The sequence below is a fragment of the Carassius carassius genome, chromosome 19 (genome assembly GCF_963082965.1).
Source record: "Carassius carassius chromosome 19, fCarCar2.1, whole genome shotgun sequence".
Taxonomy (NCBI): Eukaryota; Metazoa; Chordata; class Actinopteri; order Cypriniformes; family Cyprinidae; genus Carassius; species Carassius carassius.
In genome coordinates this window covers 26,105,957-26,124,796 of record NC_081773.1, presented here as the reverse complement: position 1 = coordinate 26,124,796, position 18,840 = coordinate 26,105,957, and the positions used below count along the sequence as shown (strand labels likewise).

Below are 18,840 nucleotides of genomic sequence, written 5' to 3'. Positions count from 1 at the left end.
AGAACAAAAAACACAATAAGGAATAAAAAATACAAAAAAATACAAATAGGTGGGTAAGGACTGACAATATACAAATTGACAATGTATGGCAGGTATATTAAAAAGAGCATTTATGTATGTACATGTATATTATGTGGAAAAATTGTAACTGTACGCTAAGTATGTGTGTTTGGATAAATAAGTGTATGTGTATATAAATATAAATATAAGTAGTATAGTGTGTTCCATGTATGTACATGTATATTATGTGCAAAAGATTTACGTGTACGCTAAGTATGTGTGTTGGATAAAAAGTGTAGTGTATATAAATATAAATAGTGTAGTGTGTCCCACAGTTATTATCAGCTGTTCATAAGATGGATTGCCTGAGGGAAGAAACTGTTCCTGTGTCTGGTCGTTCTGGTGCTCAGTGCTCTGTAGCGTCGACCAGATGGCAACAGTTCAAAGAGGGAGTGTGCTGGATGTGAGGGGTCCAGAGTGATTTTAACAGCCCTTTTGCTCACTCTGGATAAGTACAGTTCTTGAATAGATGGGAGGGTTGTACCGATAATTCGCTCAGCAGTCCGGACTACCCTCTGTAATCTTCTGAGGTCCGATTTAGAAGCTGAGCTGAACCAGACAGTTACTGAAGTGCCGAGGATGGATTCGATGATGGTGGAGTAGAACTGTTTCAGCAGATCCTGTGGCAGGTTAAACTTCCTCAGCTGGCGAAGGAAGTACAACCTCTGCTGGGCCTTTTTCACAATGGAGTCAATGTGAATGTCCCACTTCAGGTCCTGAGAGATAGTGGTGCCCAGGAACCTGAATGACTCCACTGCAGTCACAGTGCTGTTCATGATGGTGAGTGGGGGGAGTGCAGGGGGGTTTCTCCTGAAGTCCACGATCATCTCCACTGTTTTGAGCGTGTTAAGCTCCAGGTTGTTGAGACTGCACCAGACAGCCAGCTCTTTAACCTCCTGTCTGTAAGCAGACTCGTCACCGTCCTGAATGAGGCCGATGAGTGTGGTGTCATCTGCAAACTTCAGGAGCTTGACAGAGGGGTCCTTAGATGTGCAGTCATTAGTGTACAGGGAGAAGAGCAGTGGGGAGAGAACACAGCCCTGGGGAGCTCCGGTGCTGATTGTACGGGTGCTGGATGTGTATTTTCCCAGCCTCACTAGCTGCTGCCTGTCTGTCAGGAAGCTGTTGATCCACTGACAGACGGAGGTGGGCACGGAGAGCTGAGTTAGTTTGGGCAGGAGGAAGTTTGGGATGATCGTGTTGAAGGCAGAGCTGAAGTCCACAAACAGGATCCTCACATAGGTCCCCGGTCTGTCTAGGTGTTGCAGAACATAATGCAGTCCGATGTTTACTTTTAAACATCGGACTTTTAAACATCTTAAGAAAACAAATTAAGATGTTTTTTTATTAAATCGGAGATCTCTCTAACCCTTCATAGACAGCAGGGGTTCAACCGTGAGTTTACAAAGAAACAAAAATAGTTTTTGCGCTGAAAGAAAACAAAGATAACAATTTATTCAACAATTCTTCTCCCCGAGTTACCGTCTTCCGCTATTTTGTAGAGTACCCTATAATCAGCGTAATCAGTGTTGTTTACGTTCAGCATGTGCATGCTTTCTGCTGAACGTAAACAACGCTGATTACGTTCTGGGGTACTCTCCAAAATGGTGGAAGATGGTAGAAGAAGATGACGGTCTTATGGGTTTGGAACTACATGAGCGTGAGTAATGAATTTTTGGGTGAACTATCACTTTAATAAGTCAGAACTATGAATATTTAACACTATCTCACGACCAATTCGTACGTATTTTACGTGGTAGCTAATTCGTACGACCTCACTCAGTCTAGTGATGGGTAGGTTTAGGGGCGGGGTTAGGTGTAGGTCATTCTACAAATTCATACAATTTGTGCAACTCGTAAAATATGTATGATTCAGCAAAAATCGTATGAATTTGTACGAGTGAAGTCGTACGAATTTGTCACATTATAGCCACCTCGTAAAATATGTACGAATTGCCGTGAGATCGGCCTGGAATATTAATGCATCACTTATTTTATTTTTAAGACCAGTAGTAGTGTCATAAAATTCTAAATGTATTTTAAGGAAACCTGTCTGAAAACATTATTTTTGCAAAGGCATTTTTTGAAGCAGAATATGCCGATTTAATATTAAGTAGGCAACCTTTATTATGTAGCAGAATATTTGACAGCAGTCATCTTTTTCATTTAAACATGATTTATTTTTTCCCTCACTTGGTTTGCTGAGCAGCTTTCCGAGTGTTTTTGCACGTGGATCTGAGGCCTGCAGTGGCTGTGAGCGTGCAGCCGAGCGGAGAGGATCGAGACTGAAGAATGTGGGTCATGTTTAAGTCGATTCGTGCGCTGAACCCCATCTTCCCATGAAGTCTTTATGCAATCCATCTGTGGCTGTCAGAGCAAGCCCGAGTGTTTTGTTTGTCTCCGTGCTGCCACAAATTACTCTCCGTGCTCCCTCGGGGAGCCTCCATTAAACCTGGCTCTGAGATTTTACACAAAGCCAATTTGTCTCAGTGTTTTAAAGTCCTGAATATCACCGTCGCACAGCACCTCCGCTTTGTGTGAGAAACTAATCTGAGTTGAGTGGATCTTATCGGCCTCCTTTCTTCTTGCTTCCTCTTTCTCTCTGGTTGATATGAGAGTGATTCTCTGGAGTGCAGTTGTGCCGTGTAAGCAGAGAGCTGTGTGTTCTGTGTGTGGTGTGTCACTGTGCAGCACTGTGGGATATTGCACTTCATGCACAATAAGTTTTTTAATCTTTTTGCACATTTATTCAACTCTGTATGGTATAGAGCATAGCTATATGGCAAAGTATTATTTTCCTCACTCTCTGCCCATAACACACTATAACAATACATTAATATAACCATAATATGCTGTGGCTACGTGACCTTTGTTTTTTTTATCCTACAGGACTATAGATGAAATGTTTGGTTAAATAACATTGGTATGTTTATTCAGCATCGTGATTTTCTTTTTAACTTTTAAGTTGACTATATGTTGCTGTTACAAAACAGTTTTTCAAAGGCTTTTCAGAAAATTGAGAAAGATTAATTATGAATTATGGAAGAATTATGAATTTTGCCATATGACAATGCTGTACCACAATGGAAAACCTGCTGTGCTGCCATATGGATGTTATGCATACAATGGATTATTTTCAGACAAAATGAATGTGTGTGTGTGTGTGTGTGTGTGTGTGCGTGTGTGTGTGTGTGTGTGTGTGTGTGTGTGTGTGTGTGTGTGTGTGTGTGTGTGTGTGTGTGTGTGTGCACGCGCGTGTCTGTGTGTGTGTCTTTATATTTTATCAAATCTATTTTTTATTTTATAGTGGTGGTTTGACATAAGTGTGTCCTCTTTTTTTTCCTGACATTTTTAAATATATCAAAATATATAATATTCATATTTTAGGCCATTTTAAATATATTTTCTATTAGAATGCAGTTATATGCCCCTAAAATTATGAGGGCAAAAAATAAAAATATCTCACAAAAAATGAGACTAAATGAATCCATGTTTTTCCTAGTTTGCCCATTTTCAACCAGCATTGTTTTGTAACAATGTTAGTAGTATACATAAATGAACAATGTGTATTAACTGTTTCCCTGCCCCAGGACATTTCTGAAAACTACAAGTTTTCTGCCGAAGTTTTCGTATTTTTTTGGCCACAGCTCTTTTTCTCTGTTTTTGTCTGGGGAAAAAAAGTCAGAATTGCAAGATGTAAACTCGCAATTGTGAGGAAAAAAAGTCAGAATGGCTTGATTTAAAAAAAAAAAAAATCTGAATTGTAGGATAAAAAAAAATACCCTACTCTGTTGTTTCATTCAGTGGGGAAATGGGCTTCCATAGTTTTTTTCTAGTCTTTTCTGTAATACTGCATTTAAAAATCACATTTCTACTGCTTAAACAGCCAATTTTATTAAAACCTCATCATGCCAGTGATGAATTACCCCTTTAATTTATCTACCTGTGTCTGATCCTGTGGTAGTGATCTGTAGAGACTGTGGACAGCAGGGGGTAGAGTTCACTGCTTCCCTCTGGAGCTCCATGTTAATGGAGGCCGCCTGGAATAGATGCCAAGGAATGAATGTCGAATGCAATGGGTTTTCAGACCCTGGCCAAGATCCCAGAGTTTAGACAGTTGTGCTCCGCTTGTCCAGTCTCGGCCTCAGACGGCATGGCCATGTTCGATGTGAATTGCCCTTAAAATGGCAAGAGCTTCCTCAAAATGTCCAATCTGATCAGCTAGATTTATGCAGTTTCTGGGAGTCAATACACAGGTTTTTATCAGTCCTTTGGGAAACAGACATGTTTACAAGTTCCCAGGCAGTGAACGCTTCCAGGGAAGAACAACTAGAATTTGCCAGTCTATGGCATCAAACCTCTTGACTCAAAGATTTGTTTGAGACACTTAGTAGAATGTAAACAAGGGTCTTGAGTGCAGCTTTGGCAGTGTTTGGATGGAATATTGGCTATTTACTGAATACTGCACAGTAGATACTGTTTACTGCCTACAGTTATTAAAAATAAAAGTGAAAAGAGTTTTTTCTTGGTAAATTCTTGCAATACAATATGCTACATTATTGTCACGTGTTCTTTTCACACTGCCTGCACATGGCAATCCAGATGGCATATTGATTTAATGGTTTGTGTTATTTTGTATTATTTTGCATTAATTATAAACGGCTTTCAGAAAGTACATAAATGCATTAATATATTAATATGTACTAACAAACAAAAGTTTGGAGTGATGCATTAAATTAGTCAAATGTCACAGTAAACACTTTTACATTGAAAAAAAAATTTATATTTGAAATAAATGTTGTTTTTTTAAACTTTATATTCATCAAAGAATCCTGAAAAAATTAAATGGTTTCTACAAACATATAAAGCAGCACAGCTATTTTCAATACTTATTAAAAAAAAATGTTTTATGAACACCAAATCAGCATATTAGAATGATTTCTGAAGGATCACAGGACAATGACTGATGAGAAGTCAGCTTTTCATCACAGAATAAAAGTTTTTACGTATATTAAAATTGAGAAATTCATTTAAATTGTAATAATATTTTAAAATATTTATTTTAGAATTTTATTATCAAATAAATGTAACCTTGGTGAGCACATGAGACTTCTTAAAAAAAAAGAAAACAGAATATATATATATATATTTTAGGGGTGTAACGGTACGCAAAAATCATGGTTCGGTAGGTACCTCGGTTTTAAAGTCACGGTTCGGTTCATTTTCGGTACAGTAAGGGAAAGAAATGCAAACATTAAACTGCAGGTTGTTTATTACTATAAACTTTTTTTTAACAATTTGTTTACACTTTTTTAAATAAGTTTTAATAAAATATATATAAAATAAAAAAAGAATAAGAAATAAAATACTGCTGCAAAGTTCTCCACTAAATAAAATACTCTCATTCTCAAACCAATATCATATAATAAAATATAATGAAAAATATAAATAAATAACTATGATTACAGTGCAGCATTACCAATCCCAGCTTGTAGGCCTGCTCATATTTAAATATATATATATATATATAACTTTTCCAAAGTGTAAAGTGCAGCATGAACAGTTTCAGTTTTTAGACCTGCTCAGATTTCGTTATTGCGTTGGACTGATCGGAATTAAGAGCAAAGGTCTGTTTAAATGCCGACGGGAGCTGCGTTTGAATTACAATCGTTTTTTCCTAGTGGTAGTTATGTTCACACTCGCGTGATGCCTTTTGAAAACCTTAGGCCGGTGACACACTAGCATATTGCACGTGTCAAACATAGTCTATTTTGCAGTCAATACTGTTGACGGTGTCCTTTATCAGTAGGCTTTATATTTATGCTCAACATGAAGTATAGATATTGTTGTCGTGAAGACAAGATCCTGGTCTGTCGGCGCCTCGGCGGTCTCCCTCTTTGTCACCTACAGTAGCAGCAGTGCGTCAGTGCCGCGTCAGGCACCATTCTGGTGTGTAAAGACCATAGACTGTATAAAAACAGGTAAAGACACAGAAAACGCGAAGCAGGTGTCACGCAACTTACACGCAGCAGAAACGCCACGCTCACGCCACGCAGCCAGTGTGTCACCGGCCTTAGAATCAGCTGCAGGGCGGGATTTGCGCTGAACACGGAGACTTCCGCAACTTAATATGTTCGTTTGGAAACACGAAAATGTATATGTTCCGCACACAAAATATTGCATTCGGTCATTCGGTCACACGTGCACCGTACCGAAAGCCCTGTACCGAAACGGTCCGGTACGAATACACGTACCGTTACACCCCTAATATATATATATATAAGTTCTGTGTAAATAAAACTTTTATTTATTTATTTAAATGTCCTGGATTTGAAAGACTAGTCAAATAATCAGTCAAAAAAAAAAGAAAGAAGTGAAGTCACGGCTGGAAGTGGAAGGCCAAACGTTGCATTGTGGGAGGCATTGTGCAAAGTGTGCTTTGTTGTATAAAATTTGAATTCTTCAGCATTTTCTTTGCATAATTGTTCCTGCTAATAGTGTTTCAAGACTATGAACATTCTGCAAATTTCTTCTCTCTATTCTCTGATTCTTTGTTGGCCTTAAAGGCCTTGTAAAAAGTGAAACTATGGTTGAAACTCTTTTGTGGACATTCCTGACCAGAATCCTCTGCAGTGTGGATCTTTCTTTATGCGATGCCAGTCTCAAGCCGAGGCTGTGGACTTGCACTCTAATTTATTTAGTCTCCCTCCATTCCATTTCTCCTTCTTGAAAAGCAAAGGCCCTTCCCTAACTAGACTGCGCTATGGGAAAGTGGGCGGTCAGCAGCTGGAGGCCGAGATGTCACGGCGGCTGAGCCCAGCTGGAACATCTGTCCCCTGCATTGGAGCTTCTCTGTCAGGGGACGGCTCTGCCTCTATGTCACATTCAACCCCCTTCAGGGAGGAGAAAAGACCCTCTGTCCCACGGGGGCAAAGAGATGCAGCTCAGTCTTAAGTGTGAGGCGTCTTTATTCTCACGTTCTCTCTCCATCGCTCTCTCTCTCTCTTTGCCGCAGTTCTCAGCTGGATTTAATTTGGGAGCAGATAGCAGTTTTGTCACGTATGGCGCTCTGTGGTCATCTGTAGAGTTGCTGTGGTTTCCACAGGGCTGAAGCCTTTTGAGATGATCTTTGTGCTGCTGTGGGGTGTTGCAAAAGAAAAACATTTCTCCATCTGTCGTCATGGTGTTGAATTGTGTGCAGATTCCACAGCGTCACTTGAGAGATTTGCTGTCGGTTAATGGACTTCTTTAAGCTTAAGGAAACACTGTCAGGGTATTTGTGTACCCTTCAGGGCCCTTTTACTTTTATTGCTGCTTTAAAGTTATGTTTCAGCTCAACTTCCTCTAAACATTTGTCTTTTTTATTGTATTTTGGGGCCTTTTGCTTCTTCTTTACTGTAAAGCAGCAGAGAAAAGACGAGAAATTATGGGATAGAATGAGAGAGGGGGAATAGGATGAGGATAGGACTGTCATTATTCTCAAGTTAACTCCTTCAGGGCTTCACATTGAGGTCCTAATCACCTTACCAGTGTCATTAGTTTTGTTTTGCAGTAATGACCGGCTAGCTATAGATAATTTCTTACATAAATCTTAACATGAAAGGAAAATGAGAAATAGTATGCCAGTGATCCTCAGTATGCCTCAGTTCAGTACTAGAATTAAACTGGTTTTGTCTTTTTCAAATTTTCAATGGTTATTCATATTGCTGTTGTAGTCATTTATATAAAATATTAATGAAATATTAAAATAAAATAATAATATTTTTTAATATTTATAAGTAATATTTTAATGTAATGATGTAGTGGGTATATAAATACATAATTTATTATGTTTTATTACATTTATATATTAACCCTTTTTTCATGTCGCAGTGATGAGAATGAGACTCTTTATAAAAGTATTGACGATTGGGGCTAAAACAAGTTTAGCCTAATAATCCTGAAAATTTTAAGGTTACTGCTAGAATTTATTTGTATTTTATTTGATTGTATTGGAAACTTTATTTTAATTTTAATTTGTATTAATCCCTTTTTCATGTCACAGTAATGAGAATTGGGGGTTAAAATGTATCCTGAGTGTAATGTTGTACTGCTTATGTATTACTACATATTAATTAATTAATCAATTAATCAATCATTAATTAATAATTCATTCATTTATTCATTCAGTCTGATTAACTAATGATTCTAGAAAGAAGTGAAATAAGTTAATTTAAATACAGGTGCTGGTCATGTAATTAGAATATCATCAAAAAGTTGATTTATTTCACTAATTCCATTCAAAAAGTAAAACTTGTATATTATATTCATTCATTACACACAAATTGGTATATTTCAAATGTTTATTTATTTTAATTTTGATGATTATAACTGACAACTAAGGAAAATCCTAAATTCAGTATCTCAGAAAATTAAAATATTACTTGAGACCAATACAAAGAAAGGATTTTTAGAAATCTTGGCCATATGAAAAGTATGAAGTCAAGTCAAGTCACATTTATTTATTTAGCGCTTTAAACAAAATACATTGCGTCAAAGCAACTGAACAACATTAATTAGGAAAACAGTGTGTCAATAATGCAAAATGATAGTTAAAGGCAGTTCATTATTGAATTCAGTGATGTCATCTCTGTTCAGTTTAAATAGTGTCTGTGCATTAATTTGCAATCAAGTCAATGATATCGTCAATGAGAAAAAAACCTTGGGAGAAACCAGGCTCAGTTGGGGGGCCAGTTCTCCTCTGACCAGACGAAACCAGCTGTTTAATTCCAGGCTGCAGCAAAGTCAGATTGTGCAGAAGAATAATCTGTTTCCTGTGGTCTTGTCCTGGTGGTCGTCTGAGACAAGGTCTTTACAGGGGATCTGTATCTGAGGCTCTAGTTGTCCTGGTCTCTGCTGTCTTTCAGTGATGTAGAGGTCCTTTCTAGGTGCTGATCCACCATCTGGTCTGGATACGTACTGGATCCGGGTGACTGTAGTAACCCTCTGATCTGGATACAGACTGGATCTGGTGGCTACGGTGACCTCGCAATAAGAGAGAAACAGACTAATATTAGCGTAGATGCCATTCTTCTAATGATGTAGCAAGTACATCGGATGTTATGGAAAGTGTTCCCGGTTTACCTAATTTTAGCCTAAAAATCCTTTAACGGATTTGGATATTAGAAGCAAATTAGTGTGATATGTGTAAACCAGGTTAAAGAGATGGGTCTTTAATCTAGATTTAAACTGCAAGAGTGTGTCTGCCTCCCGAACAATGTTAGGTAGGTTATTCCAGAGTTTAGGCACCAAATAGGAAAAGGATCTGCCGCCTGCTCAATTACTCAAATTACCTGAGTTTTGAGAACGCAGCAGATGGGGAGGATTATAATGTAACAAGAGCTCATTCAAATACTGAGGTGCTAAACCATTCAGGGCTTTATAAGTAATAAACAAGATTTTAAAGTCTATACGATGTTTGATAGGGAGCCAGTGCAGTGTTGACAGGACCGGGCTAATATGGTCATACTTCCTGGTTCTAGTAAGAACCTGCTGCATTTTGGACTAACTGTAGTTTGTAGTTTTTCATGAACATGAAAAGTTTACAAAATTTCAAAATTACTGCAGCAATGCGGTGTGGCATGGAGTCGATCAGTCTGTGGCACTGCTCAGGGGTTATGAGAGCCCAGGTTGCTCTGATAGTGGCCTTCAGCTCTTCTGCATTCTTGGGTCTGGAATATCGCATCTTCCTCTTCACAATACCCCATAGTTTCTTATGGGGTTAAGGTAAGGCGATTTTGCTGGCCAATTAAGAATAGGGATACCATGGTCCTTAAACCAGGTGCTGGTAGCTTTGGCACTGTGTGCAGGTGCCAAATCCTGTTGGAAAATGAAATCTGCATCTATATAAAGTTGGTCAGCAGCAGGAAGCATGAAGCGCTCTAAAACTTCCTGGTATACGGCTGCATTGACCATGGACCTCAGAAAACACAGTGGACCAACACCAGCAGATGACATGGCACCCCAAACCATCACTGACTGTGGAAACTTTACACTGGACCTCAAGCAACATGGATTGTGTGGCTCTCTTCTCTTTCTCCAGACTCTGGGACCCTGATTTCCAAAGGAAATGCAAAAATTACTTTAATCAGAGAACATAACTTTCTGCTGTCTGCTGTTCAAGAGTGGCTTGACACAAGGAATGCGACAGCTGAAACCCATGTCTTGCATACGTCTGTGTGTAGTGGTTCTTGAAGCGCTGACTCCAGCTGCAGTCCACTCTTTATGAATCTCCCCCACATTTTTGAATGGGTTTGGTTTTACAATCCTCTCCAGGGTGCGGTTATCCCTATTGCTTGTACACTTTTTTTCTACCACATCTTTTCCTTCCCTTTGCCTCTCTATTAATGTGCTTGGACACAGAGCTCTGTGAACAGCCAGCCTCTTTTGCAATGACCTTTTGTGTCTTGCCCTCCTTGTGCAAGGTGTCAATGGTCGTCTTTTGGACAACTGTCAAGTCAGAAGTCTTCCCCATGATTTTGTAGCCTACAGAACTAGACTGAGAGACCATTTAAAGGCCTTTGCAGTTGTTTTGATTTAATTAGCTGATTAGAGTGTGGCACCAGGTGTCTTCAATATTGAACCTTTTCACAATATTCACATTTTCTGAGATACTGAATTTGGGATTTTCTTTACTTGTCAGTTATAATCATCAAAATGAAAAGAAATAAACATTTTAAATATATCAGTCTGTTTGTAATGAATGAATATAATATGAATAAAAAGTTTCACTTTTTGAATGGAATTAGTTAAATAAATCAACTTTTTAATGATCAGCACCTGTATATCGGGTACTACTACAAGAAGATTTTATTTTATTTTACATTTCTGAGGTTTCTTCTCTCAAGCCAGTTTTAGATCTGGAAAGGGTGACTCTTTATTATCCATTTCAAATGTCTCTGAGGACTCTCCGGGGACGTAGACGCTGAATCCTGCCATGTTTCACAAGCGCTCGTGTCCTTGAGGGCTCATCATTTCAGTAAAGTTTAATGAAGTCTTTACAGTTTAAGGCTGTCGTTCGTCTGCTCTCAAGTTCAGCAGAAAATATTATCTGGAAAATATTTAATTTGTATTAAGTTGACAGCATATTATTACATATGAGTAGGTGTATAATCCTGAAGAGAAATATCCCTAAAAGGAATAGTTCTCCCAAAAGTAAAAAGTTTGCTGAATATTGACTTGATTTTGTTTTTTCATCAGAACAGATTTGGAGAAATTTGCCATCATATCACTTGCTCGCCAATGGATCCTCTGCAGTGAATGGGTGCCATCAGAATGAGAGTCCAAACAGCTGATAAAAACATCATAATAATCCACAAGACTCCAGTCTATCAACTGATGTTGTGTGAAGTGAAAAGCTGCATGTTTGTAAGAACCAAACCTCTTTGTTCTATGGCCGGAGAGAGAAAAAAAATCTTGAATATTTGGTTGCCTTGACAGTGCTAGCATGCTCAATTTCATTCTTCTTCTTGTATATTTACTTGTTCATTTGACGACAGCCATTTAAAATTCATTAGATAAATCCCATGCTTATGGGTCCAGTGCTTGAATGGCCTCTCTTGAAGATGAGCCTCTAATAAGAGGCCTTCTTTAATCCCTCACACCCAACGTTCAGCTTCTTGAGGCAATGAGAGCTTTAAACTAATGTTACACATCACAGAGGTTGATAGATTGGTCTGCAAGGCTCCCGCTCAAATCAAATATGACCCTGACTCATTTAGACTGACTCCAATTATGAATGGAGTGAATTAATTCAGTGATACTTTGCCTAATGAAATGTGATTCATATGGCTGTTTTAAGGCAGCGATGGGACATAAATCAATGGCTCATCCACCCAATTGACTGTTTGTAAATCGGGCTGTGACCTCCCACTCATGTTTGGAATTTGCTGGAGCTTTCCGCCATATTCCGTCATAAAATATGGATGTTCTTCCTCACTCCAGTATGTGATTTACAGAGCTCTTCTCTGCATGAACACACACCTTTGCAGTCAAACAGAGCTTAAGGTAAAGTAGGACATCTTTCCAAGCCTCTATAACAGTTAGATCTTGAAAATGGATGCAGTTTGGCAGTTGAGCGTGCTTTGAAAGTGCTGTTCTTGAAAAAGCTCATAGCTGTGTGTGTGTTTACTGTAACAGATGTTTGATCTTTAATACAGCATCATTAGTGTCATTACAAAAAGCATGCCATACAAAGATGCTTAAGTTTTTAATGCAACATCATTTCCATAGATCTGAACAACTTCTGGATAGGGGCCTTGGGAAATAAGCATACGCTTATGCTTCTCAGCAAGGACCATGTGTGTGTATTTGAGACAAACCAGCCCACTGAAAGAAGTGCACCCCAAGGAAGCCAGTGCTGATTGCATGATTGCATTCAAATTCCTTCCTTGCTGCAACTGAGTCCCTCCCTTAAGCTCCTCTCTTTCCCTCCACCAGATGATCCAAATTAAATGTTGACTCTCCATCTCTCCTTGAAGACAGTGCAGTGGAAACACATCTCTGGACTGTTAAATGTGAAGGCAGCTGGTGATTCTGAAACACAGATGTCACAATGGCAGCAAAATGTGTCCTTGATTTCTATTTTTCATTTAGATCAATAAGTCAGTTTATTATGGTGTTTATTATATTTTTACTGTATTTTAGATCAAATAAATGCAGCCTTTGTGCGCATGAAAGATTTCTTTCACAAATCTTACCAACTCCAAACTTTCAAACCACCTTTTTTTCGCTTGAATTGTGAATGAAGATTTGCATGGCACCTTATCAGTGGAAAAAAATAAAATAAAAAAGGTACACCTGCATTTGCCAAAATGCAAAAGTCTGTAATTAAATGATTTCATTAGTGTCTTGAATCTAATAATCCCAAAACCATAATCTGAGCTATTTTATCCAAATTAATTTTACATCTCTACTGTATGCCAACAACCATCTCTTGTTTCTATTTTTATTCCTCCTAAGGAGCAGACAGGCAGCAGCACACTCCCTGTGTTTTTCTCTGGGGGTTTTCAAGGCTGTAAGTGAGAAGAACACTCTAATGAAGATAGCCAAAACAAGACCAAGCACAGCCCTCTTGGGTCTGAAGTCTTATCACATTTACACTGACGTCTTACAGAATGCAAGTAACCAAAATCTCAGCTTTATTCATTGTTTATAGCCAACAAGGTCTAATCTTACCAACATTTCTGAGGTTTCTTCTCTCTCAAGCCAGTTTTAGATCTGGAAAGTGTGACTCTTTATTATCCGTCTCAAATGTCTCCGAGGACCCTCCCGGGACGTAGACGCTGAATCCTGCCATGTTTCACAAGCGCTCTTGTCCTTGAGGGCTCTTCATTTCAGTAAAGTTTAATGAAGTCTTTACAGTCACAGGGAATAAGCTGTCGCTCGTCTGCTCCCAAGTTCAGTAGAAAATATTATCTGGAAAATATTTAATTTGTATTAAATTGACAGCATATTTTTTCTACCTATGAGTAGAGTAATATATAAACCTGAAGAGAAAGAGCCCTAAAAGGATTAGTTCTCCCAAAAGTAAAAAAAAAAAAAATTGCTGAAACATTTCTCACCCCTCAGGCCATTCAAGATGTAAGTGATTTAGTTTTTTTCATCAGAACAGATTTGGAGAAATTTTCCTTCATTTCCATTGCTCACCTATGGATCCTCTGCAGTGAATGGACAAGGTGACTTTTTCACTGGAGAAAGTGATATTTTGGATAGAGGATTTGTGTTTTAACCAGAAGCAATGGTTTGAAGTTAAAAACATCCTAATGATGGATTTCTTATGAACACAGATTTTGGATTGCTTACAGTACTGGATTATTATGATATTTTATATCAGCTTTTTGGACTCTCAGTTTGAAAACATCCATTCACTGCAGAGGATTCATTGGTGAACAAGTGATGGTACATTTCTCCAAATCTGTTCCAAAGAAAAAACCTAAATCACATCTTGGATGGCCAGAGGGTGAGGAAATGTTTAGCAAATTTTAATTTTGGCGTGAACTGTTCCTTTCAAACAATTCAAACAGGTGTTGAGGGGAAACTCCTTGGAAAGATACAACAAATACTTGAATGTGTTGAAGGTATTGCTTTTTTTTTTTTTTTACACATTTATTAAAGACTGTCAAAAAAAAATATGTCTGTCAAAAAAAAAAACGTACCTGTTTCCTTCCGGTCTTAAAAAGGCATGATAATAATAATAAAAAAAAAACTTATTTGACTTTTTGTTTTCTTTACAAGTTTTATTCTCTGTTGCGCTTCTACATTTTATCATTCAAAGCTATACATTAGATTCAAGGATTCAAAGATTCAAGACTTACATTTCATGCATTCACTGTTAATCAAACCCATGACCTTGTTTCTAGCATCATGTTGTAGCAAGAATGGCTCGACAGAATTTCAATGGCATTTTTCTGCTTTACGCTCATCTAAATGACCGTAAACTCAAAACAAACTGGTTAGTCACTTGACATGTTATTCAAAGCTTTTTCTTCCCAAGTAGCCATTTTTTTCTGTTTTCAGGCATGAATGCTTTGGCTAGCTGAAATCAGTTAGCCTATATCTGTTTAAACATAGATGCAATAGATGAAAACCTACACATCTGTTTCAATTTCTGCATTGTTCCTTTGTGGTCATTGCCTTATTTTTTTCCTGTCCTCCTTTGCTGAAAATTGCCAGTTGTTGATCATCAGTGCTTCCATAATGAGCAATTGAAATTGCCTACACTTGAAAAAAATCAGTTACAATTCATTATAAATAATGTGTTAAAAAAGGATCACATGCAGTGGTCAAAAACAGGGCTATTCAGTTTACTATTTTGCAAATTCAATGCTTTACACATCTACCAAAGTGATGTAAAGTCTTCAAATTATCATCATTATGTGATGAATTAATCTTTAAATGATTTTTTTATTGATTTGAATTGAATTGTGTTTGTATATTGTGATGAGTTTTGTTCATCAAACAAAAAAAAGTTCTGGAATTGTATGTATAGACTAGAGCAATTTTTAGTGCAGAATGCAGATCTTCTGCTCTATGTGTCCTCTGTACTGTCTGTTCTTGGTCAAACAGGTGAAAAGGCCCCTCGAAGGCACATGCAATCTTGCATTTCCCTTTTCATTTTTCTGAGAGAGCACCGTAACCACAGTCTTGTCTAGTGAATGAATTGACATGAAATAAATATGGAAGCTTTTAAACTGCAATCTCTCTGAAAGGCTGTAGACTTTAAGATCACATTACAGCTTGTGAAAAAGAGCCATGCTCTTTGCAAAGCTCACACATAATAGTGGATTCATTATGGTGATTCCAGCGCTGGAGGAGATAATGAAGAACATGACACAGGTTTATCACTTGACAAGATGATAAAAGCTGGTGTGTAATAAGAGCCAGGATGAAAACTGCCTCACTCAATCAACTGAGTACAAGTGCTTTTTTATTCAACTATGGCCATTTGGATTTTTGAATGAAACTCTCTTAAAGGCATAGTTCACCTAAAAAATATAATTTCCTCACTCTTATTTCTTGTGACAGAAATAAAAAAAGCTAAATATTTCAGTTGTTTTGCCCTGTAACAAAGTCCAGTATAGAAATACATCCACGCAAAACATCAGTCATAAACAATCATAATACTTAATTCTAATTTTGTGGTGGAAATAATATTGGCTAATAATGGCTAATATTATCGCTAGCATTTATTTATCCTAAATATACACATTTAAATAATATTTTCACTATTTTTTCTCCGTAATTTCACAAAACTGTAAAGTTTATAGCATTTTTTTTTTTTTTTTTTTTACGAATTTAATTTCTTTCCTATCACTGTTGCTTCCTGGTAAACAAGTACATAGCTTTCGAAAAAACATTATTGATTGCAAAACTGTTGTGGAAACATAATGTAATTATAATATAATAACATTATATAATATAATTTATGTAAAATACTCAAAAGGTTTTCCTTTATTTATCTTACCTATATTATCTTAGCTTTAAGAATGTCTATATTTAAGAATATCTGTATGATTGATTGATTTTGACAAGAGTAAGACAATACACAGGTTCTGAATAGTATCAAAACTCAAGACAATATGAAAAAAAAGGAAAAAGAATAATAAAGACATTTTAAGAAAAATTGTACATAAAAGCACCAATAAAAAGAGTGGGATTCACCAAACAGACCTTTAGACAATACAGCATGAGTGTAATGCAGCATCGTTACAGCTAAAAGACCTTCATGAAATGTAATCACCTACTCTTGTGTAATTTACCAGGTGTTTCAATTATGCATCCCTGCCTTTCTGATGGAGTCTGGCAGATCCAGCTCGAGTCTCTTTTAAGGAAAGGAGCTGCTGTTACCCAAAGATGCTATTAAAAAGTGAAGCGCTTTCATGGAGGAAAATAGAGATGTCAGCATCACGCGGTGAAGTGAACAATGTGCTTGATACATTTTTTTTTAGACAAGTAGACCTCATTCATTTCACCAATTACTTCTTTTGTTCATTTCACATGCTGTTGTTGTGATGGGGAAGCGGGCAAGTCAGCCATTAACCGGGCTAGTCGAGGTGTGAGTGTCTGACTGCATCCATTTGGTGTTGGAGGAAGATGGTAAGCCTGAAGATATCTTCTGTCAGCTCTTGCTTAGGAGCAGAGAGAGATTTCCCACAGCGACTGGTCGCATGAAATATTAATAAAGAGGAAGTGGACTGGATCGCAGACACTAAAGTGAGGGCTGAAAAACTAGATCTCGCTGAGATGCCTGTCTGTTCTGAAAATCAGATGGGAGATCTGGTCACCATGGCCTCCAAAGCATCAGATCAAACTGGGTTTCTTTAAAAATAAATTTCAAATTTATATTGATTTCAAATAAATGAATGAGATCAGCTTTACTGTCCCCGAAGGCAAACCATCTTGTATTCATGGTGCGCACCCACACACAATTACTTTTTGTTCAGTCATTATTTGTCAGTAAGGGAACAATAATACCACATAAATCATCTCACAGTAGACCTATAATAAAAATATAACTATAAAATAACATGTTCCTTATGAAAAAATAACACTTTTTTTTGCTCAAGGTCTAGTGAGTTGCTTACATAGATATCAATACTTACTATTATAGTTGCGTTCCAGAAAGGAGGGACATTAAAAATTCTTAAGGCAGCTTTGCGTATATGCTTTGTGAAGAAAGAAACTTCCTTAATACATCATGACAATATCTGTAAAAAAAAATGGTGGACAAAACAGGAAGGGGCAACTCGAAATATACTTAATTCAGTACACTCTTAAAAATAGTGCTTTTGAAGTGCTTCAAAATGTACTTCAAGAGATGCCTTAAAAAAACCATTTTTGGTTCCACAAAGAACCATTAGGTCAATGGTTCTCTTTCTTACTTTTTAATAATCTGAAGAATCTTCTTTTGCCACAAGGAACCTTTTGAGAAACAGAAAGGTTCTTAAGATGTTAAAGGTTATTTATGGAACCATTTATACAAAAAGTTTCTTCTATGGCATCGTGAAGCACCTTTATTTTTTAGAGTGTACTTGAAAGAATTGATCAGATGTTTTAGTGTTATCCAAAATTGACTGGTTATTAGAGTATCATGGCATTACCTTAGCAATATCCTATGACCAAACTCTTGAAAAAAACAACCCACTTGTGGAGTTAAGTTGCTCTGCAGAATCCAGTCATTTTGATAGGAATCTAGGCAAACTGGAATTTCGCGTAAGGGCAAAACATTTAATCAAGCTGATTTTGCATTGTTTTTTTTATGCAAATATGCTGTGATAACCAAAAGAATGCTATTTTTTGTCTTGAATGTGACTTCTGTGTGAGAGGCATGCTATTTACAATAGTATGAGATTATGATGTTGCTAATAGAAAGTAGTTGTCTATGGCTGCTCACTAGTTTATAAACCAGAACCATAGAGGCATATGATATCGGTCTCCTTTGCAAACAACATTCTTTCTTTCCAACAATTTGCCACTAATGTATGGTTAATTTGCGGCAGCAATGTTTGCCAAATGTTTTCTAAAGGGATTTGGCACAACTCTCTAGTTTTGCAAGGGAAGTCATTTGTAAAGAGTTATTTATTAGTGTTATTAAATCAATTTAAATATTTGATAAATAATAATAATATATAAAGGCCTGAATTTTTCACTGAAACACATAAAATGTTACTCTGTAGAACTTGATATTACTGTAGCACACAGGTCATGGGTTCAATTTACACGGACATGCAGACTGATAAATGGAATATCCTCATATGCATACAACATCTGCCAAATTAATGTAATTTAGTGTTTTTTGTTGATGTTGTTGTTTGTTTGCTTTTTGTTTGTTTGTTTTTTTAGATATTATGATTTGTCCTCATATTACAGTGCGGTTAAGTTGCTCTGCAAAATTGCCAGATGCGCTTTAAATGTATGACGCTCAGAAATATTGTTTCATATAGGTATGATATTTAATTTTAGTTATGATGTTGCCACAGAAGGCAGTTGATGAGTGTTCACTAGGTTTTAAACAACAGACAGAGAGACTTAAGATATTGGCTTTATTTGCAAAACCTCAAAAACATATTCTTTGCAACAATTTGCCATATGTGGTTAATTTGCTGCAGCAAACGTTTTCTGAATGGATTTGGCGAAACACTATTTTTATGTGTGTTTTTGAATATTTTTTTATAAAAAATGAAAGGCCTGAATTAATCACTGAAGCACATGAAGACATTATTTAATAGCTTAACTGTACAG

General features: G+C 37.0%; 1 long non-coding RNA gene across 1 annotated transcript in view; it reads left to right on the top strand.

The window, feature by feature from the left end:
• LOC132095477 (uncharacterized) overlaps positions 1-17,221 on the top strand; it is a 47,731-nt gene extending 30,510 nt beyond the window's left edge. Inside the window, exons 2-3 of the long non-coding RNA XR_009422452.1 lie at positions 16,362-16,510; positions 16,632-17,221. This is a non-coding gene — a long non-coding RNA (uncharacterized LOC132095477). The remainder of the gene's footprint in view (positions 1-16,361; positions 16,511-16,631) is intronic.
• Positions 17,222-18,840: the final 1,619 nt, after the last annotated feature.